Genomic DNA, 23222 nt, shown 5'->3' with positions numbered 1-23222 from the left:
GATCACACTTATCTGCTATTAATTTAATCTACCAAATGAAAATTGGAATATATGCACCGAATGGTTTCATCAAGGGCAGTAGACTAACCTTTGATTTCAGAGCAATGTACTGTTTTAAAAATACAAGACTAATTTCAATAACCAAAATAACCCCCCAAAAAACCTCCTGAAGCTGGGTTCCAGACCAGTGTGCTGCCTGACATTACAACTCAGGAAACTACACTGGCTTCCAATATACACGCTCAATTTAAACTCCTCACATACATATTCAAGGTACTTCACAACTCAGGCCCCACCTGCTTGAACAGACGCATCTCCTTCCACCAACACCTCTGCTCCGCAGGACTCCTCTACTTGCCAACATTCCATGTGTACATAGAACCAGATCAGAAGAACAAGCTTTCTCTAAATTGCTCCTAAAGCGTAGCCCGACTTCCCCCTCCACATCGAAGTCTACTCCTCTCTTCTTGAATTACCCAGGAAGCTGAAGACCTGGCTTTTCGATTAAAAGAACTTAACATAGGTAGGGATAGGAGCACACATCTATTCAGCAGCAGGATACTTTCGTCGATGATAGTGCACTTTAGAAATACACATAACATAACAACAAAATATACATAACATAACAAGCACTACTAAACCTCACCACGGGTTGTAAGTGCTATATATATCAAATTACAGTACCCACACTAATACTAATACCATGACACTCAGCAGTTGGGCAGTCAATTGTTGTTCATACAGGCTGCATAATAATTCTCTTTACTGCTTGACACGTTTACAAGCACATAAGACAACACTGCTAAGGGTCATGTCTATCAACCAGTACTGTACCAGTCCACAACAAATAAACCACCCATCACCAACTGAACAACTATGGAATACCTGAATAGATTTGCAAATGCCGCTGACCAAAACCGGGGATTTTAATTTAGCCAACACTGCGGGTCCCAACAAGTTACATAATACAACTGCTCCCTGACATCTAACAGTGACAGTCAGCTATGGGATGACATTAAAAAAGTCCATCCCACCAGATCTCGCAACTATTTCTCCCTTTAACCTATGCCTGCTCAGGGCCATAATCTTTAAACAAACTAACTCAGAATGGACAACCCAATGCAGTAAACAGTTGCACTGCCATTACAGAAACTGGCTGCCCCGCTGGCGCCTATAGAAGTAATGAGCTACGCACAGAGAGTATGCGCATTGGCAGTGTGCTGGGTGTTGGACCACCCCTCCCATGAACGATCTTATTATGATATATATACATTTCGCAGAGCCAAATCCATGCGAGAACAGTTAGTGGTTAGTAGCCCCGAAATACAAAGTCATGGAAGTTAGCTCATTGGGAGTGGGGGGTTTCAGGAAGTGTCATAGGTGTAAGGCCTGCAAACATGGTGTCAACACTATGCAGGTTTGCTCACCTCTTTCTAATAAACCTATAATGATCAAGAAACTGCTGCACTGCAAGAGTGAATTTGCTGTACGTATATGCTTTGAAGTGTACATGCTCGAAGTTGTATATTATCAGCACTATTCTCAAAGTTTACCTTTGCATTTTGCAACATCTTAGAGCTATCAGAAACAGGGATCAATCCTACCCCGTAACAAGCCATTTTTAAGAGGTACATGAGAGCAGTACCATACCTGGAAACACAGATTTGTAAAAGGAAAGCCTGTGAATTGAACCTGGTGTCCTTGATGACATGGAGTCATCTGGCATCCATGCTATTTCTGTACAAAAACTCAAAACATGCTAGAGTCTGGGTTAGAGAGCTGTCAACACTCTGCGTAGTACACAACCCCACCATAGACCAAGCACCAACCTGACTATCATCATCCTTGACAAACGTGCTGTTGAATTTAAAAATACAACCTCACAGTTCTTCCCCTGGTGTATGATGTTCTAGTTCACGCTTGAAATTTCTTGGACGTCACTGTTTTTGACTGTTTTTGCTTTTGAAGTGTCTCCTCTTTGTATTGTAATGTACACAAACAAAGGCTCTCAGATGTGTTATTCGTGCAAACAGCAAGGGGCATACTTGCAGCCTGCTATTGTTTTGGCCGCTCTCTAGGGTTTACAAGTTCAGAGTGCGAAAACTATAGGGAGACTTCAGTTGCCCACCCGGGCTAGAGTCCTCCTAGACAAATGGGGATGAGGATAGGGTGGGAGCAAAGTTCTGGGAAGCCTGGAACCGATGTACAGCTGACAAATATGCCAGAGGAGAGGGCCTGACACAGACCAAGACAAGTTCCTAGCTTCTAAAATAGTGGACTGGAGACTGACGCCTAAATAAAGAAATCTTCAGTCAAGACATTTATATATATACCTCTATAAATATATTATATATATATATATATATATATATATATATATATATATATATATATATATATATATATATATATATATATATATATATATATATATATATATATATATATATATATATATATATATATATATATGAAAGCCAAAGTCCTGGAACAATCCATAATGGGATCCAACAAGCAGGTACGGACCACGATGTGGAGAGTAAATTCTTTTATTGAGTTAGCAGATTAAAGTGCATAGTGCATAAAAAAGTCTCACGCAAGTGCTCAGCCTGACGCGTTTCGACTGCCCACGGCAGTCTTGATCACATGACGAACAGGACCAATGATTGTCTTTATATAAGGTAACTAATGACTTAACCGCTTAGATAATTGCCAACACAGTCTACAGATAGACATAAACATAGGACTGCATGTTTTACCGTGTATACAGATGAATACAAATATTCTTCTAGGCACTAGCACATTTAGCCAATCAATGTTAAATGGAAAAATATATTTTATCACCACGGTAGGTATGAGAATACATTTGTCGAGTTAGAACATAGTGTTCTTATATGCTCATTACCTAATCTAACATTGCTGGTCTAATATTAAACATACAATGCTTTATAAAGTTATTCCTATTTGTGAACAATCTGATTAATTATTAAGAACAAAATTGTTCATTTATCACAAATCACAAATATCCAACTTCACTAAAAGGGAAATCATATTATCCGTTATTAATGATTATATCTAAATGTATAATACATTCTTGTTAACATCTAATGACTGGCATTTTTGCTTATCAGCAGAATCAATTTATAATACAATTTAAATAATACATTGTTTCAAAAAAACACAAGTCCGTACAAATATACTAGGCATAATTAGCGGTAGTTATGAGCAATGGTGCAAAATCGTGCAAAGTAACGTGCTGTTTTTAAAGTGCATAATAACGTAAACTTAATAAATTGAATATAAAGTACATAGCAGCTTATAAATCATGTTTCTGTCGTTTTTCCATTTTTCAAGAGATTCGAAGTGCAATGTTCGTACAGATACACGCGTCATCCTCTTCAAAATTGATCATATTAATAGTATCTAATGAGGTAAGGGAATCAAAATATTTTTGCATTAGAATTAAATACAAACTTGAGATGTCAAAACTGCTAGTTAGCCATATAGGAACGTATAAGTCCATCAAATTCAAAGCGTGGCAGCAAAAAGATCACATATGATTACACAACTAAAATGATGTCTAAAATGGATAAAATCTGATGACTTAAAACTAACCCTAAAATCCCATAAAACCAAGTAAAAATCTAGAAACCTAGATAAAATATGGTAAAATTAAGGATAAAACGTCAGTTAAAATAAACCAGGAACTGATCAATTCCTCAACATCATTAGTTCATTATAAAAAGTTATGCAAATCTACATTGTTATTGAGCCCATTTGGCATTTTTGTATCTAATAACATAATGAATTCAGACTCCGCTTGTCTCAGAAACAGGGATCAATCCTACCCCGTAACAAGCCATTTTTAAGAGGTACATGAGAGCAGTACCATACCTGGAAACACAGATTTGTAAAAGGAAAGCCTGTGAATTGAACCTGGTGTCCTTGATGACATGGAGTCATCTGGCATCCATGCTATTTCTTTACAAAAACTCAAAACATGCTAGAGTCTGGGTTAGAGAGCTGTCAACACTCTGCGTAGTACACAACCCCACCATAGACCAAGCACCAACCTGACTATCATCATCCTTGACAAACGTGCTGTTGAATTTAAAAATACAACCTCACAGTTCTTCCCCTGGTGTATGATGTTCTAGTTCACGCTTGAAATTTCTTGGACGTCACTGTTTTTGACTGTTTTTGCTTTTGAAGTGTCTCCTCTTTGTATTGTAATGTACACAAACAAAGGCTCTCAGGTGTGTTATTCGTGCAAACAGCAAGGGGCATACTTGCAGCCTGCTATTGTTTTGGCCGCTCTCTAGGGTTTACAAGTTCAGAGTGCGAAAACTATAGGGAGACTTCAGTTACCCACCCGGGCTAGAGTCCTCCTAGACAAATGGGGATGAGGATAGGGTGGGAGCAAAGTTCTGGGAAGCCTGGAACCGATGTACAGCTGACAAATATGCCAGAGGAGAGGGCCTGACACAGACCAAGACAAGTTCCTAGCTTCTAAAATAGTGGACTGGAGACTGACGCCTAAATAAAGAAATCTTCAGTCAAGACATTTATATATATACCTCTATAAATATATTATATATATATATATATATATATATATACGAACACAGGAAAAAGCAGTCACTTCGTCTCACCTTACGCGTTTCAAAATCCTTCTTCCTCAGAGGCTTATCAATGAAGATTACGTGCAAACTCCCACATGCTGCCTTAATAAACCATGCCACGCCCCGCAATGTGGGAGTGTGCAGGCAATCTTCGTTGATAAGCCTCTGAGAAAGAAGGATTTCAAAACGGGTAAGGCGAGACAAAGTGACTGCTTACATTTTTTCTGTGTTCGTGTGCCGTTCATACCAGTGAATAAAGGTTAAGGTTTAAACCTTCTCAGCTGTCCGAGTGCTCCCTAAGTGTGTGGCAAACCCAGGAGCTGTATATATACATATTTGATTTCTAGAATCGAAGTCTCTGCAAATATCCGTAAATTAGCAGACTTTCAGGGTTTTTCCCTTTCAGTGTCTCCAAAGAACATTGCTACACTTCAGTGCCCATATTGGGATCTTTGATTGCCTGCAAATCCCACTGGCTGTTATGTCCTTCGTTTTACTCTTTGATTTGAAAAACGTAAATCAGGGGGATTCCCCTTGTGACCGGCCCACTGCTTTCCATTTTTTTTAAATGTTAAAAATAGAATTATTTCCAAAATTGTGGACACATAATTTAGGACGTACTTTCTAAAAAATAAACAAAGAAATAACAGAAACTCTTCTTATTATCATATATACATCAAATTAAAGTAAAGTTATTCTATGCATAGTTGCAAACTTGGCACAGATCATAAGGATTCCTCTTGGGCAATCCTGTTTTTCAGCAGCCGTGGCCTTTGCAGGTAAGAGGGGTGGGCTGGGTTGGGCGAAATTTCATTATACAACGGCGAGGGAAAAGTAAATATGTATTTCATTTTCCCATGTTGTTGTATGTTAAATTCCCTGCCCCACTACATCCGGCTCCGCCGCTCTTATCTGCACGGGCCTTGGCTGGTTTTCAGCCAACAGAACTAGGCATGTGAGATTGAGTTTCACTTCCTTATTGTTTAAAGTGGTGTAGAAACTCGTCTACGTGTAAGCGGATTTACACAAGTACTGAGATAAACCAGTTGGATTTTAGAAAAAACTCACTAAAATTAATTCTACATTTTTCGGAACAACTGTGCCATTACCTGCGCCATTATCACGAGTCAAGAAACAGCTCATTCAAATAATTCCGTTTGTAGAGAAGCAGAAGTAACGAAGAGACAGACAGACATTTCTCCTAGTTACACCTGGGTCTAGGAAGCCTACTGTTTTGATGCATACCCAGGTTTACAACTCTTTTACTCTTTGTAGATCTGGGAATGTGTCAAAATCCATGGATGGATGCGTGGGAACACTCACACTCCACCCATGGAACGCCTCCCTGCTGCAGAGTAACGTAAGGCAGCGAAATGCATTGCCTTGCATTACCTTGGATTTACTAAATCACGCAAGGCGGCTTTGCACTTAGTAAATCACAGTTAAGGGCTTGCGCTGCCTTGTGTCATCGTCCCATAGGAAAGACCTATTGGTTTTCAGTGCTTGTCGTGAGTCTCTGAGCTTTCCTCATCTACCTCTTCATCCATTGGCCAGTTCTCCATCGAGCTCCTAATATTGGTCAACAATACTGAACCATATAACTACAAAGTAGATCATTCCTACTTACGTTAACTAAATATACCTAAATCTAGGCTCACACAATGTGGTCAAGTGGAAGCTAGGACTTATGCAAGGTTTGGCATTGTACAATTCAGCCACTACATGATTCTCTCTTTTTCTCTACCATTTTGAATCAAAGGTTTTGTGTTTCATTCTTTAAGGTTCTAAATCACTGTTTCAAGACATGCGAGCTATACATGTTTCATTAAGTTTAGTGGGGGGTAGTGTTTAGGAACAGTCATGTTTTAATGCAGAAGCTAAAATGAAAACCAGAGCACCCATTTTTTGGTCAGTTCATTGAAGCCATTTGCTCCGCATAGCTAAAAGTGTTTATTGTCATCCATTCTTAAATTAATTCATCCACCCACTTCCTCACTGTCTAACCATTCATTCACTGAGCCATGAAGGCTAGTCTCCAATCTCCATACATTCATTCAATTATTGGGGAATCTTTTTCAAAAACAAGGGTTTAAAAATGCACATATTTGCAATTTTTTGCTAAAATTTCTTGGGAAGGGAGAAACCGCCCTAAACCCCATCCTTTTAGTGGTCAGGTTTGCTCGCTGGGCTCGCTCGCTACATGCAGCATGAGGCTACTTTCGGTTCCGAGCCTGACCCCAGACTCCTACAGTCGCTGACCCACAATGAGCACCACTTCTGGCATAGTTCCATTAAATGAGAAGCCGAGACATACCCCCAAGGCCCACCACATCCCGTATCTCAATTCCACTTTAAGTCTCGCTGTCCTTTGCAGCCGCTGCATCCTTCCAGGGCTGTGTTTTGCTGGGGCAGCATAGTCTAAACAAGTGGAAGAGTTGTTCTTGGTTCATTAGACTATGTAGGGTTTGGGTATGCTCTTTGCGGGACGCACTTAGCAGATCATTCTGTGTTTTCCTTCTCTGGCAACAGTGTCTCCAAAGAGTCTTCAATAACTGAGTTTGAGGATGGAGATGGTCAGTGCCTCCAGGTAGGCCAGAGTTCTGGGCTGCCACCCTAACATAGAAATATGCGCCGCCAAGGTTTCCTCCGAGTGCTTTGGTCTCTTCCACTTTAAATATACATCGATGGGATGGCACAGTTGTACTTTGGGGGGCTGGGAGCCAAGCTTGGAAACCCCTGACCAAAAAATCTGCTTTTAGAACAATCTCTCATACAGTAACAAACTGGTTCGAAGACCAGCTTTTTCGGTTGCATATTCTCAAGCTCACATTCCAGAAATGTTCTCTATCCATTTCTCGCCATCACTCTCTTCCTTCTTTTCTATCTTCTTCTCTCTCTCTCTCCCTCTCTCTCGCTCACTTGCTTTCTTTCCCTGTCTTCTTTCTCCCTGTCTTACTTCTCTCGTCAATGTCCCGTGGAACAGGAATCCCCTCGAATGCTTCTGCTTCTGGTGTGCTCCTGCTGAGCTGACGGGGTGGGTTCCGGTTTCACTGCTGGTGGTTGCCGGTTTTGTTACTGGGGACGGGCAGGTCGTGTTTCCTTCCGTGCTTATAAAATAAACAATGCAAAACAAATGGTTTTGAAGCTGCTTCAAACCTGTATTTGTTTGTATTTGGGTGCTTCCTGTCTCCTTCATGGTTGCCACCAGCAGCGCTTGCCTTCAGGGCTTTAGGAAGGTGGGGGTGAAGGGTCTGCTGTTGGTTGGCTCAGAGAGTACAGTGTATAAGGTGTAAACTCTTAAGGGTTCAAAACAATGTATTTCTTTATAAAGTTGCACTAATTGCACTGGGTGGCAATTATTGGAAGTGACAGACTGTAACCGTGAATTACGAACTATTCATGCCCACACCTTGGCGGCGGCGCTATTGCAGGTGAACCTGGAGCAGCGCTGTCTTTTGTCTCCTGAGCATGGTAGGGTGTAGCTGTGGATGACGCAACCTTCTATCTGGTCTTTTGCTTTTGTGCAGCGCACACTCTGGTATAATGTGTTTCGAGGTGCTTTCGTGTGGTGATGGAGGAGAGGATGGCACTGTGGGAGGGGTACATGCCTAGGATCCTGCATTGTGGTCGAATAGGGGCCAGTCTTGATCCAGGTGGAGGCGGTCCTCCATAAGGTTCAGACTAGGAGACGAGGTCTACTTCAGGTTAGGAAGACCAGACGTTCCGGATTTCCCCGGACGGTCCCAGTTTTTGGAGCAGTGTCCCGACACTTTTTTCCAAATTGAAGAAATGTCCCAGTTTTTGAGTAGTGCCTGGGTTATTTAAAGAAATGTCCCAGTTTTTGAGTAGTGCCTGGGTTATTTAAAGAAATGTCCCAGTTTTTGAGTAGTGCCTGGGTTATTTAATGAAATGTCCCGGTTTTTAAGGGAGGGTCGGGTGAACCTGCACATTAATCACAGTGTTGTGCAGGCTCACATTTCGACCAGCCCTCTTAGAAACGGGAACAGAAGTTAAATTCTTTAAACTCTCCTGCTGTGCTGCTTCGCCTCATTTAAGCAGCACAGCAGGATTTAATGAGAAGTGAATCAGGGCAGCAGAGGCCATAGGGCAAGGCCAGGTCCACCAGTAGCCGGACCCTGGAGCTCTTTGCAGAAAGGGTGGTAAAGTATTGTCAAAATATATATATATTTTTTAAAAGAACACAAATATATATATATTTTCAGAATGAAAAACCAGTACGGGCACTAGGACTAAATGTCCTATTAGGTCTGTGCATGTCCTGGTTTTTCATTCTGAAAATCTGGTCACCCTACTACAGGTACACGTTTATAATATTAAAAACAATGGGTATATACAAGGCTTTAAGTGAGATGAAAAAACGGAGGGGTCTTTCAAAGGGGCGTAGCCGATATAAATAATAGTGTGGCTTAAAAACACATAAGCTAAAAATCTGTGCTAAGCATAGTGTGCAGCCCGACTGGTATTTTGCTGCTTCTCTCATTGCATCCAGATATATAATACAACAAGTAGCAATACACCTGCAACAAGGCAGGGCTATTGGCTTTGTCAGTGGTTGTGAGTTGCATAAGCAACAACTATGGCCTCTTTGTTTAGAATACTGAAAATGCTTCAGTTCTTAAATGATGAGACTGCGAAAGAACTATGACGAGTCTCTTTGAAGGTACATCAAAGGCAGTGAAGGCTGGCACTGCTGCAGAGTTGAGATTTTTTTTTTCACCCTGAGGGTGAGGGCAAAATTGGAGAGCCCGATCGGGACCCCTCTCAGCACCTGCTTTTTAGAACTGCTGATGCTGAGCAACGGCAGGACCCGGCCCACTTAAAGCCCTGGGTAGATATACTCTCTCCTTCAGAAGTCTTGTGTTGATTAAGGATATGCTTTGAATGGAGATTTGTTGCTGATCGATAGTGAAGCACCCTCTCTCAAAGCTGGTGACTTTCCTGGCGTCTCCTCTAAACAGTTAGGTATGTCGTTTTTAGGTCTCGCCTTGCTATCGCGTAAGCGATCACAAAGCGAGACTATAGGGGCTTTTAAAAGTGCTCCCAAAAAGCGGATTGCATGGCTAGCACGCGCACAATCACGCGCATCGTGCCGCCATGCAATCCGCTTTTTGGGAGCACTTCAAAGGGTCCGCTCCCCCGCCTGGAATGCGCTCCCCCGCCCCAAGCGCCACGCTCTGCAGGTCTTGTCTTGTTTACCATGGCATCTGCTTCACTCGCAGGCACGCACATACGTTTTGGGGCGCCATGCGCCCACTTTTGTACTTATACACATGACATGCTTATTTACAGTGTGGCGCCCGCTTTTGTATTTATACATAACATGCCTATTTTCTTTTGCAGGGTGTTTAAATAACTTTGAACATTTCCGTGAGGCGGCCATTTCACGAGCTCTGAGCATTCAGCTCCAAAGCTCCATCTCCCCGTAAGGTGCCCTCCCTCCCACCACCAAAAACAGGCTATTTAAATCCCCTTCCACCCCCGGCCTAAGGGGTTCTAACGATCGCCTTTGTAATTTTATTTTTGTTTTGATTCCCACTGTTTATTTCATTTTATTGGTGCTGATCAATATCTTGTTTTGTAGGCATGGCAGAGCTGAGACTCGAAACCGATTCCCAAGTACAAAAGTCGGCAGCTCTGTACTTTGCACCACGTCCTCTTAGATCGCTTACTTATTTAACTTGTAAAGTGTGGCCTGGCTCAGCTTATAGATCACCTCCGTGGGTGTGTGCAGCCCAGACTGGCTTTGTGTTTTACACAGACCGTCCGCTCTTCTGTGTAACACAGCCTTGTTTTTTTGTAGGTTTGTTTACTTTCCTTTACGGCGCAGCGGTATGTGCTATAAAGTTTTAACTACACCCCCCCCCCCCCCACCTCGACACCCACCTCGCCTTAGGCTGTTTCTAGGCAGTTAGACGAGGTGTTTGTAAACAAGGCCACGTCTACTCCACCTTACTAAACCAGAAACAAAAACCTCAGCACTTTTGGTAGCGCCTTAATAGCCATACTGGGGCTTCATTTAAACTGGTGTTTGCTGGACTGCTTTTCATCAAAAAGCATCTACAAATGCCATATACTAAGACAGCGGGCGGTTTATAAATGGGCTTTTAAATAAAAGTTTCCCTTCACTGCCTTCTTTCACACCCGTCCTGTTTGGGTTGGTCAGGGCTACAATACAGACGTGGGTAGGCCTACTGAAATGTAAATAAAACATTGTTGGTTGCGCACGAGAGCTCCTGCTTCTCACTGGCATATGACTGCAAATGTACAGCTAGGTCAAATATAGTTTAGAACAGATGGCCTTTTAATTAAGTATTCAGTTCAAACTAAAATAATGCAGCGTTAAAAAACCCGAAATGTTGGTACTTGGCAACATGATAAAAGTGCACACTCACCAGTTAACTAAGTGTGCAAACGAAAAGCTATAAAATATTCTGAGGGTACACCACTGTACAGCGTGCATATTACAGACGAATTCCAACAGTGAACACTGTACTCGCTCACACTGTAAAAATGCATTACCTTATTAGAAATAACTGTATGCAGGGCATTAATTAAGATTACATGCGCTTTCTGTCTTTAGCTGAAACAACGTTACAAAACTTTATTGCAGCCTTATTTTTAACGTAGCATTCGAACTTTGAAACTATAACACAAATCCTTCCATTGTACATAACTGTTACTGCTACCACATCCCCCCTCAAACAGCATACCTTATTTAAGCAACAGGTCGCCTTATCCTGCAGAGCGATTCCTTCAATGAAAATGCCTACAGACGAATTCACACTCAAACATCTACATTTCGCTAACATCCACCTAGCCATCTGTAGGTTACTGGCGCCACCTAAATTAACATAAGAAACTGGGTGAAAGAACGCAACAATTGACAGGATCAACCGACTGCCATCTAAACAAACAAGCATTTGCAATGCAATAGGTCTCACATTTGCGAGAGTTTGAACTATTAGCATTGTAAATGACAGTGCCTTTTATTTATGTTTTAAAAAAAACAAACTTAAATAAAAATCATTGTCATTTACAATGCCAATAGCTCAAATTCGTATAAATGCGAGACCTATTGCATTGCAAATGCTTGTTTACTTTTGGCGCGCACGGTTGAGTGGTGCTGGTCCCCCGAGTGCGGCCATGTTTCAGTGTTCTTGGCAGGTTTGTGACTCAATAAGGCATGGTACACACACTCTGTCCTTATCTTTTCGCGCATGCACCTGTACATCCATCCACTGCTTATTCTTGCATTCATACTGCGACACAACTCCATAAAACACACACACAAATGCAACAACCTATGCAAGAAAAATGAAAAGAATGCCCGTAGAGAACAGAAAATATGCTACCGTCTGACAGGCATATGCTTGCAATAACTAAATTAACCATAGCAGCGGGTGTCCTCCGTCTTGAGGCATTGTGTATAGTCTATTGTTGTTTTAAAGTTCTAGCATTTCTACCACATTTAGAACCAACGTGTTGTCGATCTTTGGAATAGTAAAACAATGATACACTATGGACAAGAACATTCCATAATGTTAGCCTGGTTTAGAGGAAGTGGCAGATGTAGTGAGCAGCAAGCAAACGACCTATTCGCACTGCCTAGAGTGCTGTAGTATCCTCTTAAGAAAATTCAAATAAAAAGAGGAGAAGCAATGAAATGAAAAAGGAACTATAAAAGGAACATACTGAAAACTTAAGGACTGGCCAACCAGCCAGACCCTGAAGCAGATTAATTTTCAGGAGCAAGTGCACATGTGATGAGAAAATGCTATCTTGCTTAGAGCAAGAGAGCCAGTGAGTGATGTGGACTGAACCATTACTACATGCAGTTAGCTGAGAAAGATGGAAGTAGACTGTAAATGATGGACAAACCAATGACCGAAGACGTCTGAGCCAAAGGCCATCTATGTATCAATATGAATATATATTTATGTGTATATTGATCGATGTATTATTTAATTATTTTTTATTACAAGATCCTGGCAAGCACCTAGGCCTGTCAGACCTTCTGAAGAGATTCTAGCAAGAATTATTACAGTGCAAATCCTCAACCTCTCAGATGGAGTCACCAACACTAAAATGCTTCCCTAAAAATGGAATTTGTGAGAGTTCATGTAACAACATATATGACGGCAGACTTTACTGTGGTGCAAAACAAGCCATCCTTAAAGGCCTAGTGGTTTTAACATATGAATCATATAGTGAATACATCAGACATTTTGCCTTTATTTTTCCTTTTAATAATAAACAGATCCCACATACAGCATCTGAAATAACAATTTACTAGTGAACCAACAGGCATAAAGCTGTTCTCATTGGTTTGTTGCCATAATCAACTCAGGCTTAATGTATTGATTTTAAGCTTTCCCACAGCGCAACCAACCATCAGACACAGTCAAAAAATTACTATTGGAAACCAAATTACAGTTGAGAAAGCAAACGGCTATCAATCCTAAAAGACATTAACAAGGATTCTCACTGACAAACCGTGGATATAGAAGATTTGAACTAACGGGTTAACCGAAACCTTCGCCTACCACAGTTATCTGTGTAATAAAATACCTATTTGAAGGGTTTAATACACACAATAATATAGCTTATTGACTGTAATGTATGATTTTCACAAACAATATGTCAGGCTTACTGCTTATATTGTAACGTTTCATAATAAACAATCAGGCATGTGACCTTTTTCATTGGCTTGTCATCATAACCAACTCAGACCTACTGTGTTGGTCATAAGTTTTCCCACAAGGAAACCTTCAGGTATAAGTTGATAGAATTATGAATATGTTCACAATTTCAGTTGTCAAAACATTATCAAATCCCTGCTAATAGAGTCTATTATAGATTACCATAGTGCAAATCTTCTATTCTCATGGGTTTCTCCAGTGGGCAACCAACACCAAAGCCCTTGTGTACCTCTCCTGCCTGCGAGATTCTGTGTAACAAAACACCTGCCTACAGGCTTTAGCACAGTGTCATAACAATCCACCCTTAAAAGCCTGTTACCATCATCAGCACTTGGTTTTCACAGTAAGCACTTCAGGCCTTCTTGCTTTGTCATAACTTCTCATTATGAACAGATCAGACCTAATGAATCTGACATAACTTTTTCCTATGAACTGATGAGGTCATTAGCGTTTACTACTGACTGACACTGTTTGCAACACAGGCCTACTGTAGTGCGCATAAACTGTCAACCATCTTGTATGCAGTTACAACATTACAAATATGTACATTTTGCAAAACAATATACAACCCCTTTCAGCAGGGTCAAATAAGAATCATCACAGTGAAAATCCCCAGGTTTTGTCAGAGTGGGTGACTAACAGTAAAACCATTGCCCACTATAGTAATCTTGATGTTACATGTAACAAAATACTTGTCTATCGCCTGTAACAAAATGTAATAGGAATCAACTCTTAAATGCCTACTGGCTTTAACAATTACTTTTCACAATAAAGTAGTTAGACCTACTGCCTTTGTCATATCTTTTCATAATCAGACCTCTGGCATAGAGTATAATGTTTCCTAGGGCACCACTCTGGCCTATGGCTTGTCACCATAACCAACTCGGGGTACTGTTTTGAGAGTAAGGCTTTCCACAAGGCAACCATCAGACACACAGTCGTAAAATTAGCAAAGTACGCTAAAGTACAGTTGGTTAAGCAGAATATTATCTCTCCTCAGAGGGTTCATCAAGAATTCTCAGAAAGCAAATCTTCTATATCCATACTTTATTGCAAGGGGTAGCAGTAGTACATTTTACTGAATGGTTAATTAAAATCATTCAGTAATGTTCTGGTCACAGGTAAGCAAATATGTTTGATCATAAATAGACAAATGTATTAAAGCAGTAAAAAACAATTTGTACAACAGTCTAAAATATAGCTGTGGCGAATTGCATACATACAGGACTGTAAAGTGCTTATTCTTTAATAAGGTGCTAGACTTCAATATTGCAACTTGCTTACGGCTAATAATGTGCTAGTGGGAAGAGTAATGGAGATCTGAAAGAAACACGTTAGTTAGATTCCTCACCTTAGAATATCCCCAGGCGTCTGGATCCGGAAAGTTTTTTGTAGCCATACCCCTTGCGCGTCGCTAGGCGTCGTCTGCGGCTCCGCGTCCGTCGTTGGCGTCGTGTGCCGGAATGACGTCGTCGGAGTACTTAGACGCGGCCCACGCGCGCTGACGTCAGTTCTTCTTTTTTCCGCGCCAGAGCTTACCCCTAGTCATTTTTTGACTACCTTTTTGACTCTTTTTGGTCTATCGACTCGACTCTGGTGCCCGTAGGATGCCTGGTTTTAAGGCCTGTGATGCCTGTCATCGCCTGATGTCGGTGACGGATCACCACCGCCGGTGCCTTTACTGCCTGGGGGCCGACCACGACGTGGCGTCGTGCCCCGACTGTCAGGCCTTGACATCGACAGCTAGGCGGGAGCGGTCCCGTAAGCTTCTCAAGCTTCGGCACTCGGCTCCGCGCCGCTCTCGGTCCCGGTCCAGGAGGAGGTCCAAGGACCGATCGCGGAGCCACAGCCATCGTCATCACTCGTCGGGGTCTTCGGGTAAGTCGAAGCACTCCAAGAAGTCCAAGAGATGACATCGCTCTTCGGACTCCCCTCGCCGGTCGCGCGACTCGGCCGAGGGTCAGGGTGGTCCCACCCCCGTCGCTCCGTCGGAGCCGCAGGAGCCGCGTCCGTCCCCATACCCGCCGGTCCCTGGGACTCCGGCGGAGGTCAGTGCCTTCCTCTCGGCCATGAGGGGCCTGGCTCCGCCGTCGACGCCTGCCGGCGTGCCTTCGGGCCCCGCGGACTCGACTGGGCGACTTCGCGTGCCGGCGGCTCCGGCCCCGGCGCCGTCGACGGCGCCGGCCCTGACGCCGCTGGTCGACGAGGGATACAGGCATGGATCTCGGTCGGCGCCGGTCGACCTCACGACGCCTCCTCAGCCGGCGCCGACACCGGTTCCAACTCCGACGCCGTCCCCGGGCGACGTCGTTCCCCGGTTTAGCCCCGGTCCGGGCCCGACGCCGGCACGGCGCCACCTGGCGCCGATGCTGGCGCCAACAGGTGAACCTTTCATCTACTGCCCGGCTCCGATCGTTCCTCCTGTTTATCGGGAATCAGATGACGAGGGCGACTGGGAGGGGTATGATGACCCTATGGCCACTCAGGCTCAACTTTCTCAGGACTGGGCAGAGGAATTGGGGGATGCCAGCGGTCTGGATACCTCCCCGGATGCTGGTTTCATCTCTCCTCCGACTGTGGCCTCGGAGGAGGGTGCAGCCTTCTCAGTGGTGCTGCGCAAGGCGGCCGAAGCCCTCGGGCTGGAGTTGCCTGCTGTGGCCGTGAGGACTAATGTCCTCACTGAGGTCCTTCAACCGACAGCAAGCTCCACTGAGCCTCTGCTGCAGTTTAATGAGGCCCTCATTGACGTTCTGCAGGGCACTTTGTCCAAGCCCTCCGCAGTCCCTCCTGTGGACCGGAACGTTGCCCGGCGCCACCGCCCTGCTCCGGGCGACCCCAGTTTCCTCTCCCAACACCCCACCCCCGAGAGTCTGGTTATCCAGGCCTCAAACACCCAATCCTCCATCCCGTCCCCTCCTCCGGATCGGGAATCCAAGAGGTTGGAGCAGTTTGGCAAGAAACTGTTCTCGTCCCTGAGTTTGGGACTGCGGTCTTTAAATACTGCTTGCCTGTTGAACCGTTATTCCCACTCTCTGTGGGATGCGGTGGAGGACGTGCTGCCCTTGTGTCCGGTGGAGACCCGGACACGACTCGCTCAAGCTCTTGCTGACGGTCGAGATGCAGCGCGGCATGCCATACGGTGTGGACTTGACACCACGGACTCGCTGGGTCGGGCGATTTCCACCACGGTGGCGCTTCGGCGTCACGCCTGGCTGAGGTCCACGTCATTTTGGGGGATGTCCAGAGTTCCCTCATGGACATGCCTTTTGATGGCACTCGCCTTTTTGGTGAGAAGGCGGACAGTGCGCTGGCTCGGTTCAAGGACTCCCGGGCCACGGCCAAATCCTTGGGTCTTTCAGCCCTGCGGCCGCAAACTTCCGCCTTTCGTCCCTTTCGTGGCCAAGGAAGGGGCGCCTCCTCACGTCCGCCCAGCCCCCGTCCGCAGAACCAACCTGCACGCGGTCGCGGACGTGGATTCCGCCGAGGCGGTACTGGAGGTCAACGTGTCGGTCAGTCCACATCCACCCCGGCAGCATCCGCCTCAAAGCCCTCCTAGTCCGAGCTTTCAGGCCCATTCCACGCCAGTGGGAGGCCGTCGAGCGCGTTCCTGGTCCAGAAGTAGGTCGTGGTTGTTATTCCCACTACTTTCTGGTTCCCAAGATGGGCAAAGGGGGCCTACGCCCGATCTTGGACCTCAGGAGCGTCAACACCTTCCTCCGGAAGGACCGGTTCAAGATGCTCACTTTAGCTCAGGTTCTGGCTGCTCTAGACCCTGGAGACTGGATGGTAGCGTTGGACTTGCAGGACGCTTATTTCCACATCCCCGTCCTGCCGGCCCACCGGCGTTACCTACGATTCACAGTGGGTCAGGAGCACTTTCAGTTCACAGTGCTCCCCTTCGGCCTCACCAGTGCCCCTCGGGTGTTCACGAAAGTGATGGCGGTGGTCGCAGCTCATCTGCGCCGATCAGGGGTTCCAGTCTTCCCCTATCTTGACGATTGGCTGTTGAAGGCGGGCTCGCCCCAGCAAGTTGTCTTCCACCTCCAGACTACGGCGGACCTCCTGCACTCGCTGGGGTTCTCCATCAATGTGCCGAAGTCGCACCCGAGTCCCTCCCAGAAGCTCCTTTTCATCGGAGCGGTTCTCGATTCGGCGCAGTTCCGGGTCTATCCGCCGGAACAGCGGGTCCGTGACATTCAGGCCCTGATTTCCATCTTCCGGCCTTTGTCCTGGGTTTCGGTCAGGTTGGAGCTGCGGCTACTGGGGCTGATGGCCTCCTGCATCCTGTTGGTACCTCAAGCCAGGTGGCGGATGCGGGTTCTGCAGTGGGACCTGAAGTTTCAGTGGGCCCAGCATCACGGCAACCTGTCCGACCATGTCCTGATCTCGGAGGGCACTGCGAACCAGCTGCAGTGGTGGCTCACGAATCGCGATTAGGTCAGCGGCAGATCCCTCTCCCTACCCCAACCGGATCATGTCGTAGTGACAGATGCGTCCCTCCTGGGATGGGGGGGCCATATGGGAGAGGCGGAGATCAGAGGACTCTGGTCTCCGGCGGAGTCTCGGCTCCATATCAACCTATTGGAGCTGAGGGCGATCCGACTTGCACTAAAAGCCTTCCTTCCCTCTGTCCGGGAAAGTGTCGTGCAGGTGTTCACGGACAACACCACCGCCATGTGGTATTGCAACAAACAAGGCGGGGTGGGGTCGGGGACCCTTTGTCAGGAGGCTCTGCGCCTCTGGACATGGCTGGAACATCAGGGCATCACCCTGGTGGTTCAACATCTGGCGGGCTCTCTGAACGCCAGAGCAGACGAACTCAGCTGCCGGTGCATGATGGATCACGAATGGCGTCTGAACTCGGACGTGGCGCAAGGTCTCTTTCAGCAGTGGGGAGAGCCTTGGTTAGATCTATTCGCCACCGAAGAGAACGCACAATGTCAGCAGTTCTGCGTGTTGGAATTTCCAAGGCGGCACTCGCTCGGAGACGCTTTTCGTCGCAAGTGGAGTTGCGGTCTGTTGTACGCCTTTCCGCCTATACCACTTCTGCCCAGAGTGCTGAAGAAGATCAGGCGCGACCGGGCCCAAGTCATCTTGGTGGCTCCGGATTGGGCACGAAGGTACTGGTATCCCGAGCTACTCAGTATGTCCATCGATCCTCCGATACGACTGCCTCTTCAGGAGGACCTTCTGTCGCAGCAACAGGGGACGGTCCTCCACCCGAACCTGTCCAGCCTCCACCTCCATGCGTGGAGATTGAGCGGCGACAGTTGATGCCATTTGACTTGCCTCCTGAAGTCTGTGATGTCATTCTGGCAGCCAGGCGTCCCTCCACAAAGACGGTACACGCCTGCCGGTGGAACAAATTTGTGGCATGGTGCACAGCAAAGGCTGTGGATCCCCTTTCTGCCCCTCTTTCTGAGGGTCTCCTCTTTCTTCTTTCTTTGGCCCAGCAGGGCTCTGCTCTGGGCACCTTGAAGGGTTATCTTGCTGCAATCTCTGCTTTCTTAAGGCTTCCTGATCAGCCTTGTCTTTTCAAGTCCCCTGTTGTCTCCCGTTTTCTCAAGGGCATTACTCATATGTTCCCTCCTGTTCCCTTCGTAATGCCTCAGTGGGACTTGAACCTTGTTCTTACTTTTCTGATGTGCGCTCCCTTTGAGCTCCTTCACAACTGTCCACTTCGTCTACTGACTCTGAAAACTGCCTTCCTGGTGGCCATCACCTCCGCTACGCGGGTGAGTGAGCTCCAGGCTCCGTCAGCTAAGCCTCCCTTCCTTTCGGTTCATCCGGATAAGGTTGTCCTCCGGACCCGTCCTTCTTTCCTTCCTAAAGTCGTGACTCCCTTTCACATCGGGCAATCTGTCACGCTGCCCACCTTCTTTCCGCCTCCGCATCCTTCAAAAGAGTAAGAGAGGCTCCACCGTCTGGACCCAAAACGTGCGCTGTCATTTTATTTGGCTCGCACAAGCCAGTTCCGGGTGGACAACCAACTTTTTGTTGGATATGTAGGTGCGAAGAAGGGTAAAGCTGTGCACAAGCGGACCATCTCGCGGTGGGTCGTGTTGTGTATTAAACTCTGCTATTCTTTGGCGAAAAAGGTCCCTCCTGTTGGGCTGCGAGCCCATTCCACCCGGGCCACTGCGGCGACGACTGCCCTGGGACGGGGAGTCCCCTTGCAGGACATCTGTCAGGCGGCGACGTGGGCTTTACTGCACACGTTCGCCAGGCACTATTGCCTGGACAGCCAAGTCCGGAGAGATGGCCACTTTGGCCGTTCTGTTCTCCAGGACTTTCTGGTGTGATCTTGGTTCGCAGACCCACCACCGGGGTTGGTATTGCTGGGGTATCAATTCTAAGGTGAGGAATCTAACTAACGTGTTTCTTTCAGATGAACAAGTTACTTACCTTCGGTAACGATATATCTGTAAGAAACATCTGCAAGAAACACGTTAGTTAGATTCCTCACCTTAGAATATCCCCAGGCGTCAGACTGGATCCGGAAGATTTTTGTAGCAATACCCCTTGCGCGTCGCTAGGCGTCATCTGCGGCTCCGCGTCCGTCGTTGACGTCGTGCGCCGGAATGACGTCGTCGGAGTACTTAGACGCCGCCCTCGCGCGCTGACGTCAGTTCTTCTTTTTTCCGCGCCAGTAAGCGCCGATCCGGGAGAGCTACCCCTTCAGTCAATTTTTGACTAACTTTTTCGACTCTTTTTGGTCACTTCTCAACTCTGGTGCCGGTAGGATGCCTGGTTTCAAGGCCTGCGACGACTGTCACCGACTGATGTCGGTAACCGATCATCACCGCCGGTGCCTGTACTGCTTGGGCCTCGACCACGACGCGGAGTTGTGCTCCGACTGTATGGCCCTGACCTCGAAAGCTAGGCGGGAGCGGTCCCGCAAGCTTCTCGAGCTTCGCCACTCGGCTCCGCGCCCCTCTCGATCCCGGTCCAGGAGAAGGTCCAAGGATCGGTTGCAGAGCCGCACTCGACATCGTCGCTCGTCTGGCTCGAAGTCTTCGGGTAAGTCGAAGCGCCCTAAGAAGTCCAAGAGGCGACACCGCTCTTCGGACTCCCCTCGCCGGTCGCGCGACTCAGCCGAGGGTCCGGGTGGCTCCACCCCCGTGGCTCTGCTGGATCCCCATACCCGCCGGTCCCTGGGATTGACGCGACGCCGACGGAGGTCAGTGCCTTCCTCTCGGCCATGAGGAGCCTGGCCCCGCCGTCGACGCCCACTGGCGCGCCTTCGGGCCCCGCGGACTCGACTGGGCGACCTCACGTGCCGGCGGCTCCGGCTCCGGCGCTGTTGGAGGCTCCGGCCCCGACGCCGCAGGTCCTCGAGGGGCCTGAGCCTTTTAGTATTTAATTTCTCCAAAGCTTGTATAACCAGGAGTTCTTAAGTTTACTCATACCACATATTTTCAAAAGTGTCCTTGTCTCCTATTTAAAAATTGTTTTAAGGGCTGCATACAAAAGGTGAAGCTTGTTAAATCCGTCTGGTCTATTTGGAGAGAGGCAATTGATCTTTGAAGATAATCTGACCAAGGACTCTTCTCCGATTTAAAGATATTCCGAAGGAAAGCTTTCAAGGACTTAGACGGCGATTTAAAATCTTGTAGTAATATTTAGGAAGGTCTCCATGCAGGTCTATGATTGGCCCTCTCGCCCAAATTCCAGCTCAACCAGGCATCCACCTATGTATGATGGTAATCTGAAATCCCTCTAATAAACTTGGAGCTGGAATTTTTCCATGGCTTTGACGAATTGGCCCGGATAGGCTCCATGACCGTATTTGGCAGGAAAAGTGTTGCTCTTCTTACACGTCTTATTGGGTCTGTACAGGGGATTTCAAGAGTTGTTCAGTTGACATGTTCTGATGATTAAAGCCTCTGCCTTTATTTCTAGGTGCCTCTAATGTGTTTTTCCTCCTCACTTTGATGATAGCCACACTCCCAAATAGTTGTATGATTCGATGCTTTGGATCTTTAGAGGGCCCAGGCTCCACGCATGATTCATTTTTGTATGTGTCCTTCTGAAGGTTACTACTTGAGTCTTTGTGCCGTTTGCCACCATTTTGTTGGCCAAGTTGTATTTGTGAAGGGCATTGAGTGCTTTCTGAATCCCTACATTGGTATGATCCAGGAGGACAATATCATCTGCGTATTGTAGTTCTGTGACTTTGTTAGCTCCATTTTTGGCGGGATTAGTTTGGCCTTTTTGCAATGCTGAGCCCATGTAGGCAGTGTAGAGATTAAATAGTACCCTTGCCTTAAGCCGTATACTCTGAAATTTTCCTTGTTACCACAGTCTGCGACAACATGGCCCACACCCTAGTAGAGGTTTATAATGATATGATTGCCTGCAATAAGTTATTTGGGATGCCCCACCTCTGAGTTTCCTCCACCAGTTGTTCTGGCCTACAGAGTTGAAAGCAGCACAATAATCGACATAGCACACATAAAGGGGAATTGCTTCTGTTTGGTGGCCTAGAGAATTAAGTAAGAAAGTGCCAGTATATTGTCCAAAGTAGAGGAGTTTTTCCTGATTACGGTTTGGCATGGCAGGATTATCATGTTTGCCTCAGCCCAGGGCTCTGGCTTTTTTCAGGAGGATGGTGGTGTAATCCTTTGGTTCGAAGTCCAAAAGGGTGGTTGGGCGATAGTTTGCTGGATTCTGCCTGCCGCCCTTCTTGAATATAGGTTGCAAAATCGAGCCCCTCCAGCTCTCTGGAACCTGCTAGGTAGATAAACATGATTGAAGGTAGATAAACATGATTGGTTTGGTGGAAATAGCATTTCTTACCACAGGTCTTACCACTGTGGACCGGAACGTTGCCCGGCGCCACCGCCCTGCTCCGGGCGACCCCGGTTTCCTCTCCCAACACCCCACCCCCGAGAGTCTGGTTATCCAGGCCTCAAACACCCAATCCTCCATCCCGTCCCCTCCTCCGGATCGGGAATCCAAGAGGTTGGAGCAGTTTGGCAAGAAACTGTTCTCGTCCCTGAGTTTGGGACTGCGGTCTTTAAATACTGTTTGCCTGTTGAACCGTTATTCCCACTCTCTGTGGGATGCGGTGGAGGACGTGCTGCCCTTGTGTCCGGTGGAGACCCGGACACGACTCGCTCAAGCTCTTGCTGACGGTCGAGATGCAGCGCGGCATGCCATACGGTGTGGACTTGACACCACGGACTCGCTGGGTCGGGCGATTTCCACCACGGTGGCGCTTCGGCGTCACGCCTGGCTGAGGTCCACGTCATTTTGGGGGATGTCCAGAGTTCCCTCATGGACATGCCTTTTGATGGCACTCGCCTTTTTGGTGAGAAGGCGGACAGTGCGCTGGCTCGGTTCAAGGACTCCCGGGCCACGGCCAAATCCTTGGGTCTTTCGGCCCTGCGGCCGCAAACTTCCGCCTTTCGTCCCTTTCGTGGCCAAGGAAGGGGCGCCTCCTCACGTCCGCCCAGCCCCCGTCCGCAGAACCAACCTGCACGCGGTCGCGGACGTGGATTCCGCCGAGGCGGTACTGGAGGTCAACGTGTCGGTCAGTCCACATCCACCCCGGCAGCATCCGCCTCAAAGCCCTCCTAGTCCGAGCTTTCAGGCCCATTCCACGCCAGTGGGAGGCCGTCGAGCGCGTTCCTGGTCCAGAAGTAGGTCGTGGTTGTTATTCCCACTACTTTCTGGTTCCCAAGACGGGCAAAGGGGGCCTACGCCCGATCTTGGACCTCAGGAGCGTCAACACCTTCCTCCGGAAGGACCGGTTCAAGATGCTCACTTTAGCTCAGGTTCTGGCTGCTCTAGACCCTGGAGACTGGATGGTAGCGTTGGACTTGCAGGACGCTTATTTCCACATCCCCGTCCTGCCGGCCCACCGGCGTTACCTACG

At 46.9% G+C, this 23222-nt stretch overlaps 1 protein-coding gene across 4 annotated transcripts in view; it reads right to left on the bottom strand.

The window, feature by feature from the left end:
* The window catches only part of B4GALNT1 (beta-1,4-N-acetyl-galactosaminyltransferase 1), a 693972-nt gene that overhangs the window by 506928 nt on the left and 163822 nt on the right, over nucleotides 1-23222 (bottom strand). For 3 of the 4 annotated variants that reach the window (XM_085654578.1, XM_085654574.1, XM_085654572.1), the window contains exon 1: nucleotides 4653-4703. The exons of the other annotated variant lie outside the window; for it this stretch is intronic. The gene's annotated coding sequence lies outside the window, so the exon portion shown is untranslated. Of the gene's footprint in view, nucleotides 1-4652; nucleotides 4704-23222 lie in introns of those variants that run through there. 4 annotated transcript variants of the gene reach the window in all.

This window comes from Triturus cristatus, chromosome 4_1 (assembly GCF_964204655.1).
Source record: "Triturus cristatus chromosome 4_1, aTriCri1.1, whole genome shotgun sequence".
NCBI classification, from domain to species: Eukaryota; Metazoa; Chordata; class Amphibia; order Caudata; family Salamandridae; genus Triturus; species Triturus cristatus.
This window is presented reverse-complemented; position numbering and strand designations above follow the sequence as displayed.